At 36.9% G+C, this 10,304-nt stretch overlaps 1 pseudogene; it reads left to right on the top strand.

Moving 5' to 3' along the window:
• Positions 1-749: 749 nt before the first annotated feature.
• LOC149990576 (complex III assembly factor LYRM7 pseudogene) lies at positions 750-1,052 on the top strand (annotated as a pseudogene).
• The last annotated feature ends 9,252 nt before the right edge of the window (positions 1,053-10,304 follow it).

Genomic DNA, 10,304 nt, shown 5'->3' with positions numbered 1-10,304 from the left:
CCTTGCTCTCATTGTATGCATCACTGTATGTAAAAGGTGGCCAGTCTGATGGTACAGGTTGGCTAATGTGTTTTGCCAGGGTCAGAGTTTTCCAGAGATGCAGAACCAATAGGAAATATATATACAGACACACACACACATACACATATATACACATATATAGTCATATACATATGTACAGGGTTTAATGACAATTCTTTTTACCAGCATGTCACCAGTCTGTTTGGGAGTGAAGTGGAGCCTCTAAGGAGCTTATGCCTGGTGCTAACAGCCTGGAATGCAGAATCTCAGCAAGAAAACACATGTGTAAATTGTTTAGTTAGGTGCCTAGGTAGACCTAGAAACAATGTTGTAACCATCCCTCATCTTTTTATGCCAGTTCACAATTCACAAAGCTATTTTCTCATTGGTTGGCCCATTTTGTTCCCATGAGAAACACAAAGGGTCATCACAATCAATAAATGCTATCTATAAACTCTGAAACTAAAAAAAATGTTTACATCTTGCTTTGGGGTTTTTACCCCATTTACCATCTTGCCACCCCAACCATTCCTTTCACTCCAGGTTGTTTCAACTATGTTCTGAGAAGAGCACTGGGTAAATATGCTTTAGAACTGAGGTTCCATTGACCAAAGAATGCCCTAGTAGCCACATGAAAACCAAACTCACTAGAAACAATTTGGTAGAAAGCAGTACTAGCCAATAAAAATGTATGTAGAGAGACCACTGGAGAAGTAACTGCCATAGTGAGGAGAGACATGGGTCAGATGGCCAAGGTTTTACAGCTCTTTAAAACATTGCACAGGACCAGACAACAAGTTTTTAAAAATGATACCAGAGCATTAGAAGCAGCCAGAATAAAGATAAATGAAGAATTCAAAAGTAAGAAAATAGAAAAGCTAATAAAAATAGTTTTCAATGTGGAACTCTTACTCAGAACATCTGTTATACAAGGTATTCACACAGACCACAATACACTGAAACTGGTCCCTAGGAAAGACCTTCTTATATATAATGTGTCATATTGTGATGCACCAACTCAGAAGCAATGAATGTTCTAGGATGAAATCAAGTCTTTGATTTTTAATTTTAAAATATGTAAGTGTGGCACAAGTCCTGGAAATGCAGTTATTCTGAACTGGCATGTTGAAAATGACTGAATTAAAGTTACTTTTATAATTTTTTTAAAAGGTATGTAGAGCCACACATGTAATTTTAAGTTTTCTACAGCCACATTTAAAAAATACAAAGGGGACAGGTTGAAATAATTTTAGCAAGCTATTTTATTTACTTGGATACTTCCAAAGTGTTATAACTTCCACGGGTAATCAAGATAGAAAGCATATCGATCAAATATTTTCCTTTCTTTTTCACACTAAATGCTTAAAATCTGATGTGCATTTTACACTTACAGCACATCTCCATTTGGACTGCCCAAATTTAAAGTGCTGGTAGACACCTATGGCTAGTGACTACCAGACTGAACAACATGGTGACACTATAGTGGTGATTAAGATTAACTAATGGCTTGGATTGTTCAGAGTGCTTATATGCAGACAGGTAGGTATATATACAAGTTCTCAAGGACTGAAGTTATCAGTAAATTTATTTTGTCAGCTGTGTGACTGAATAGTAAGATGATGTAATTACTTTCATTTCTAAGTTGTGTTCAGTTTATAGCAGTATTTTCATGAGTGTTGGCTGACTTAATTCTCTTGACAGATCACTGAAGCAGAAGTAATAACATTACCTGTCATGAGTTTTATTATGCAGATTAAATGAGTATAACCACCTAAAAGCTCTTAGTGCCGTGCCTGAAATGTCAGTGAGAACTCAGTAAGTGTTAATAATTGTCATTATCATAATTGTCATTACCAGTCATAAGGCTAGGAATTATCCCTTTTTACAGATTGGGAAGCTCAAGACTTTAATTTGTTTAACATGGTAGGAGCTAAGGTTACCTTCGTTAAAAATATCTGTGTAAAATTTTAATTAAAAGACACAACTTGGTTATTCTAATATTTGAAACAATGCACAACTATATATAGAAAAATATTCTTAGTCAGTCAACATACCCATCCTCAACCATTACCAAAAACCCCGTACTTAATCTGTCCACACTGTTTTCCCTGCTGATAGAAAAACCTGCTAACTCATGCAGGTACACATGGGAGGTTTTTTCCTTTTCTGCCTTGTTTTTGTTTGTGCAAGTATGAGCTCATTCTATAAAAGCAAGCTTCTGCAACTTGTGTTTCTTCCTTAACAAAAGATTAAGTATATGTCCCTCTCTGGATCAATGGGATTTTATGGTTCATATTTTATACTCTACCTCTTTATCCCATGTGGAATTGATTTGAGTAAATAGTGGGAAGATGAAATTTTTAATTTTAGGTTTTTTTTTTTTTTTTGCTAATATAAAATTGGTCCTCATAATATTTGAGCTTTCAATATTCCTATATTGATGCTTCAGTCACTTCTTGAACCAAATATTCAATTGTTTTAATTATGATAGGTATACACTGCCATTTGGTATTTACTAAAAAAATATTTATTGGTGTCAATTATATGCCACCGTTAAACAAAAGAACCAAGAATGCTTGTCTTCACAGAACTTGCATTCTAGGTGGGAGGAGGGAGCACCAACATAAGTAAATTATATACCATTAGAACCCGATAAAGGTCAAGGGGGCAAATACACTTGCAGGTCAAAGGGGATCTGGAGTTCTGGTATGGGAACCAGTTGCAAAATTAAATAAAGTGATCAGGGAAGTTCTTGAAGGGTAGCAGAATATGCCACTTCAAAATATGCCACTTGGGTATTTTGATTCTGCTCAGCTGAAGGCTTTTGAAAAATAACAAATTTAGGGAGAGGCTTTCTCTGAACTCCCTTTATTTATCTAAAGTCAGAGCCTCCAAAAGGAACTCAATTGTAATAAATCCCTTCCCAGGGAGTTTGAGCAATCACAGAAAAGCGATTCTTATCACAGAGGAAGAAGCTAGAAGGGAACACTACAACCAGACAAACTCTGTCACGAACATTCATGCCTCCCATCTATTCTTCTAAGGGCCCACTCATCTTTCTTAAAAGTCATTTGCTATCCTGTAAGTGACCCCTATCTCCCTCCCCTCTTCCTATTAGGATGGTATTCTAAGTACCTCAGAAAGTTACTCTCCCTGGGTCTCTCCCATGTATACAGGAGGTATACATGTTAATATATGTCTACTTTGTTTTATCTTGTTAATCTATCTTTTATCACAGAGGTCTCAACCAAGAACTCACAAGGGTAGAGAGAAAATGATGTGTCTTCCCCTATAGTCTCAATGTGAAGGTCATTTTTGAGCAAACACATAGGATATATGAAGGATGTGAAAGAGGGATACCATGAGCTAGGATATGCAAGAGTGAGCCTAAGGAACATGCTATGCAAATACTTTGAGGACAGTAGCTTGTCAGTTCTGGGAACATCATGGGGGCCAGTGTGGCTGGAGTCAGAGATCCAAGGAGAGCCTTTAGGCATGAAGTTCGGCAAAATAAAGGGAGGCTAGTAAATATAGGGCCTTATAAGTCATTGCAGTGACTGGCTTTTAACCCCAAGTTCAATAGGGGATTCTCAGCAGGTTTCGTACTGCAAAGTAGTGCCATTATCTGACTTACCAGTTAAAACAATTATTTTGTATATATATATATATATATATATATATATATATATATATATATATATATATATTTTACTAATGCCCTGGCTGGTTTAGCTCAGTGGATTGAGCGTCGGCCTGCGAGCTAAGTGTCGCTGGTTCGATCTTCCAGTCAGGGTACATCAGAGAAGGAAAACTCTGACTCCAAAAAACCTCCGCTGCCTTGCGGCATACCTCTTCAGGGGAAAGGCTAAGGGAGTAAACCCTGACAGAAAATCCGGAGCCGGAGTCCCTAAGGCGGTTTGACGTTGTAGTCAACACCGGCAACTCCTGCGGCGCACCTGAACCCAAGCTGTATCGACTCCGTCTTTCCCTTGGACCCTTCAGCTGCGAAGAGAGGGGGGGGTCTGCTGCATGGGCAACAGCAGACCCTCCATATTACCCTGCCCAGGCTCTGTAGCTTCAGCGTCATCGCAAGATGTCGATTCAACACGGGAGGAGACAGATACCATGTCACTCCCGAGTCAGACTGCACAGCCATTCTCGGCGGTGCAGATAGACTCTGAAGAAGCTACACCATCGTCTCTTGAGACGGACGGCTGCCGACGACGACGACGATATTTTACTAATGATTAGGATAACCATTAATTGAGATGGGGAAGTTTCCAGTTCAAGGAAACTATGAGGCTGGTTAGGGATCAGTTCAATGTAATAAAACTGTTACACAAGCAAATGGAGATACCAATGAGAGGCAATTGTGTCCTCTGGAGTTCAGGAGGAAAGTGTAAGCTGGAAATATAAAATTAGGTGTCATTAGTATATAGATGGTATTTAAAGCCATGAGACTAGAAATGTTAATTCAAGATGTGGGTGTGGACAGAAAAAAGAGGAGGGGTCCCACAACTGAACCCAAAGTCATGCCAACATTAAGACAACAGGGAAGAGAGAATCCATGAAAAGAGACTGAAAAGAAACAGACAGTGACTTAAATAAAAACTAGGAAAAAATAGTGCCTTAGGGGCCAAGTGACTAAAGTGTTACCAGAAGAGGAAGTGACCCACTGCATCAAAACGCTGCTAGTAAATCTGTGTGACTTTGGATTAGTGAAAGGTTTCTTAGATATGATACCTAAAGCATAAGCAACCCAATAAAAATATATAACCTGGACTTCATTAAAAATAAATATTTTGTACTTTAAAGGACACTATTAAAGGAGTGAAAAGACAACCTACAGAATGGAACAAAATATTTGCAAATCATATACTTATTTGATAAGAATTCATTATTCAGAATATATCAATAATTTTTGCAACTTAATAAAAAGACAATCCAATTTTTTTAATGGAAAAAGGATCTGGTTAGCTATTCCTCCAAAAAATATAAACAAATAGCCAATAACTACAGAAAAAGATGCTCAAAATCATTAGTCACTAGGGGGATGCAAATCAAAACCCCAATGAGATATCACTTCACATCCTATAAAATGGCTAAAATTTAAAATAAAAGGCAATAACAATTCTTTGCAAGGCTTTTGAGAAAACATTGCTTCTGGGAATGTAAATCTTAAAGACATTTTGGAACAAAGCCTGGCAGTTCCTTAAAACATTAAACACAGTTACCATGAAATTCCGCCTAGCTGTATACCCAAGAGAAGTCAAAACATGAACACACGAAACTTTGTACACAAATATTCACAGAATCATTATTCATAAGAGCCAAAAAGTGGAAATAACTCACATGACCATGAAGAGATGACTGAACAAACACATTGTGGCATATCCGTACAATAGAATAGTGTTCAGTAATAAAAAGGAATGCAGTGCGGATACGTGCAACATCAATGAGCCTTGAAAATACTATGCAGGTGAAAGAACACAGATACAAAGGGCCATATATTGTATGATTCCCTTTACATGAAACATCTATTATAAGCAAATCTATAGAGATACAAAGTAGAATAGTGGTTGCCAGGTGCTGGAGGAGGGGACACCCAGTGACTGGTAATGTTATGAAGTTTCTTTTGGGGGTGATGAATATGTCAGTCATAGATGGACTAGGGACTTGCTCAAGGAAATAAGATGATTAATACAATATAAATGGTAGAAGCAGACATCAACACTAATGCTTACAGTGTGTCAAGGATTATTTGAAGTTGTTCACAGATGTATTTATTGAGTTCTTACAAGAACCCTATCACATAAGAGCTGGGATATACACTCCTTTCTACTAATGACAAAGAGAAGGAAAAGAAGTTTTTAATAACTGCCTTGGCATCTCACAGCCTGCAAGCTGTTGAGCTGTTACTTGAACTCAGACCACCCCTGCCCAGTGTCCTTGTTTTGCCACTCACCCCCCCCACCACTGCACTTTGGGTCCTCTCATTCCTTACCCTGCACTAGCATATGCCCAGTGTTTGAAACAACCAGTGAAGGGGTTCAATTCCTCGTGTGGAGTTTGGCTCATCTCAGATGGCCAAGGGAAAGGTCCCTGAAGTGGGGCAAGGCATAGGCACTGTCCCTTCATTCTTGACTGCTTTACTGGTTTGGGCTGGCCTGGGTTAAGTGATGGAGAAGAAAATGAGATTTCTGTCCTCTCCATACACATACTCTTATCTCTACCTCCATTACTAGGGTTCCAGGGCTCCGGTCACAGCTTTTCTGAATGTGAACTATAGGTAGTTGTGGGGCACAGAGAGAAGTGGTGGGAGAAGCAAACCATTCTCTAAGTTCCATTCCCAACAATTTGAACACCTACAGGTTAGAGAAGGTGAAAATACTTCCTAATAGAAGAAAAGAAAAAGGAAATAGGTTGTTTTCTCTGGGTCCTCAAAATTATCCAGGTAAATGTAGGGGATCACCACCACTGAGGGAGGGCTTCAAGTTAAAGGCAGTGGGTCAACACTATCCATGCTTATGGGAAAATCTTTGGTGCAGCCATCATGATGTGGTGGGGAGGAAGATGAAAGCTACATGTGAGGGTGGGAGGGAGACTGGGCAGGTTCTCTTCCTTGAATCCAGCTCCATAGTACCCTGCCCAGAAAGGTGCTTATAACTTAGATTATGTGTAATTGGTACTTCTCCGAGCAGAGTAATGCTCAACAAAAGGAATATTTGTGGTGGCCTTTGGAACAGTGATGAAGGTGGGGCTTCAGGTGCCCTTGAGCTGCCTTCCCTGAACCTAGGAGGACTCTGGTAGCCACCTGGATCTCAGGCATCCTCAAGATGGTAAGGCTCTAAGGCCAGGGGACCAATGGGAGTTAATTCCAATTGATGGGAAAGGATTCTCAGAATAGCTGGAGCTTAACCCCTGAGGCTAGTACAAAATAAGGTGAGAAATTTCATTCTGGGTTCTCCTGGAAAGATAATCAACATTCTTTATAGAGGTTTGGAAAGGATAAGATAAATTTATGTCTAAAATTTTGTGTATTTGGGTTTTGGTTTGAATGTGTTCTCATATGTTCTTTTCATTGTCTTTAACTGATTGATTATTAATTGTGACAAGTAACATTCTAATTTTTCTGTTTCATCTTTGCTCCACCACCTCATTTTCAACTTATACAATTTGGCCATGGATTTTTCTGAAGCACTAATGTTTAGAGGAACTTGGAGTGAAGAAAAGGACAATTTCAGCTTCTATCAAGAATTCCTGTAATAATTTATTATGGGAGAAAATATATGTGATAAGAGAGTTGTATGCATACTATATGAACAACTCCTACAACTCATTAAGACAAACTAAGTAAAATGTGCGAGAATGGATTTGAATAGATATTTAACCAAAGAATATAAACTAAGAGTCAATAAACATATAAAATAATCAGCATTTTCACTTATCAGGGAAATATAAATTAAAAACACAGTGAGATACCACTCTATAGTAACTAGGTGATAAAAAAAAAAAAAAAAAAAAAAAAAAAGACTGTAAGTGTTGGTGAGGATGGGGAGAAACCAGAACAATCATATGTTGCTGTTAGGATTGTAAAATCGTTCAGCCATTTTGAAAAACAGCTTAGCTATTTCTAAAAATGTTAAACATAGAGATTCCTTAGGACCCAGCAATCCCACACCTAGTTACATACACAACGGAAATAAAAATAGGTCCAGACCATAGTTTGTACATGAACGTTCATAGTAGAATTATTCAAATTCATATAATAGCCAAAAATTGAAGCAATCCAAATATCAATCAACTGCTGAATAAACCAAAGTAGTATATCTGTACAATAGAATATTATTTAGCCAAAAAAAAGGGATGAAGTACTGCTACACACTACTACACCTATGTACCTAGAAACAATCTGATAATTGAAAAAACAGGCATAAAATACCTTGCATGGTATGATTCCATTTTTATGAAATGTCCAGAAATTCAAATCTAAAGCAAAGAATATAGATCACTAGTTGACTAGGACAGGGAGTAGAACAGGCGGCCAAGTAGAAATGAACAGGTTTCTTTTTGAATGGGCAATTTTGTAAATGTGATCGTAGTGATAAGTGTACACCTCTAAATTTACTAGAACTCGCTGAATTGTACATGATACCAGTGAATTTTATGATATGAAAATTATATCTAATTTTTTTAGAGAGGAAGAGAAAACAGGGATGCCATATTCACTTGCACAACTCTACCCAGGAGAATGGCCTTGCACAGATTATAATATGGACTGCACTTTTGAGTAATGCTCCACAAGGCAATAGGGAAGGAAGGGAGCAAGCACAAAGATCCTCTCCCTTGAGTCCCTGGTAGAAAAATTAACAAGACAAATAAGTGAAAAAATATATTAAGGTGCAACCTTTTTTCCTTTGCCTCTGGCTATAATATGACTCCATGGAAGATTGGTTGGTCCCACTTTTTGTGAATTTTACAACTGTATATGTGTTTCCCTCTGTATGAAACTGTATTGAGATTTCTCCCGAGAAACAATCCTGAGTCCATAAAAAAAGGTACGTGATATGAATTGAACTGTTATAGACCCTCAGTGAATGGATAATCTTGCCAATTGAGTCTCGTTAAAACATTATATGAGAAAGTAAAGCATAAAACACGTGGTAATATTTTAGAAAATGAAAAGTTCTGAACTCACTATTTAGAAAAACGTCTGGGAGAAACCACAGCAAAGCCCCCTCCTCAGTCAGGACAATGCACAGGAAATACTTTCCTTCCCTTAGTTTCAAGGAAATTAAGTTCTCATCCTCTCTGTGGACCAGACACCGACCTCTGCGAGTGGACCACGCATGCGTGCTATTGAGGCCAGACATGGTGGTTTCCAGCGCCCCCTGCTGACCCAGGTGATACAGGGCAAGAAGCCCAAACCCAGTTGTTTAAAGCTCGCTGTGTGCCCTTGGTGAATCACTGAAATTCAGTACTCAGATTATTCAATACCATGACTTGGGAATTTCAAACAGAAATGAAGTCCATTGTTGTGTGCTAAGATGGGAATTTATAGAGATGATATGAGCTAAGTACAAAGTCAATATACAAAATTCAGTTAATTTTCTATATACCAATAACAAATATTGAAATTTGAAAACCAATACCATTTACAATAAACCTAAAAAGAAAAACAATCCTCCCGTATAAATCCAACAAAACACTTACAGATCTCTGTGGGGGGAAAAATTAAACACTCTTGAAAGTGATGAAAAATAAATCAAGATATATTCCTTGTTTATGATCAAAAGACATTATTATAAATCTGTTAGTTCTTCATAAATTGATGGAAAGAACCAGTGCATTCCCAATAAAAATCTCAGCAAGCTACTTTGTAGATATTGACAAATTCATTTTATGTTTTTGACTAATCTAGACAATACTAATGAAGAACAAGTTGATGAACTCACATTTCCCAATTTCAATATTTATTTCAAAACTACAATAATCAAGGAAGCCTAATAGCTTAAAACAAATAGACACATAGGTAAATGAAACAGAATTGAGAGTCCACAAATAGACCTATGCAAATACAGACAACTTGACTTTGGTCATAGGAATAAAGGCACTTCAAGACAGAAAAAATAGTCTTCCAGATTTTAGTCTTTTAGTTTTTAGCCATCAATAAATGGTGATGGTACAAATAGATGACCATATGGAAATAGATGAGCAAAGGCACAAACCTTGCATCTTAGACATAAATTTGTTCAAAATTATTTATCAATTTAAGTATTTAAATGATCCTGAATTTGTCAAAATTAAATGAAATTATCAAAAACATAAACTAAAGTCTGTGAATGACAGGTGAGTAAGCACTGAGTAAATGATTAGAGTAATCAAAGTTATTATTGCTTTTCCTAATAAAACTCAATAATCAATAATAAATTAAGAAAAGGAGAATATTAATGACTATAGAAAGACATTTGTCAAGTCTTTTAAAAATAATGGTATAAATTGTTTTCTGTTTTTCAGCCTTATTGAGGTATAATTGACAATAAAGTTGTAAGATATTTAAAGTATAAATCATGATGATTTGGTACATGTATACATTGTAAAAAGATTCCTCCCATCTAATTAATTAACACATTCATCACCCCACTACACTTAGAGCTGTATCTATATCTATATCTGTATCTACATATCTACCTATCTATACTACATAGTACATAGTTCAGTGAGACCATTTAAATTTTACTCTTTTTTTCTATTCTTTCTTTTTATTGGTATTTCCTGCTTTA

Source organism: Furipterus horrens, unplaced genomic scaffold, assembly GCF_987537825.1.
Source record: "Furipterus horrens unplaced genomic scaffold, mFurHor1.1.pri manual_scaffold_17, whole genome shotgun sequence".
NCBI lineage: Eukaryota > Metazoa > Chordata > Mammalia > Chiroptera > Furipteridae > Furipterus > Furipterus horrens.
This window is presented reverse-complemented; position numbering and strand designations above follow the sequence as displayed.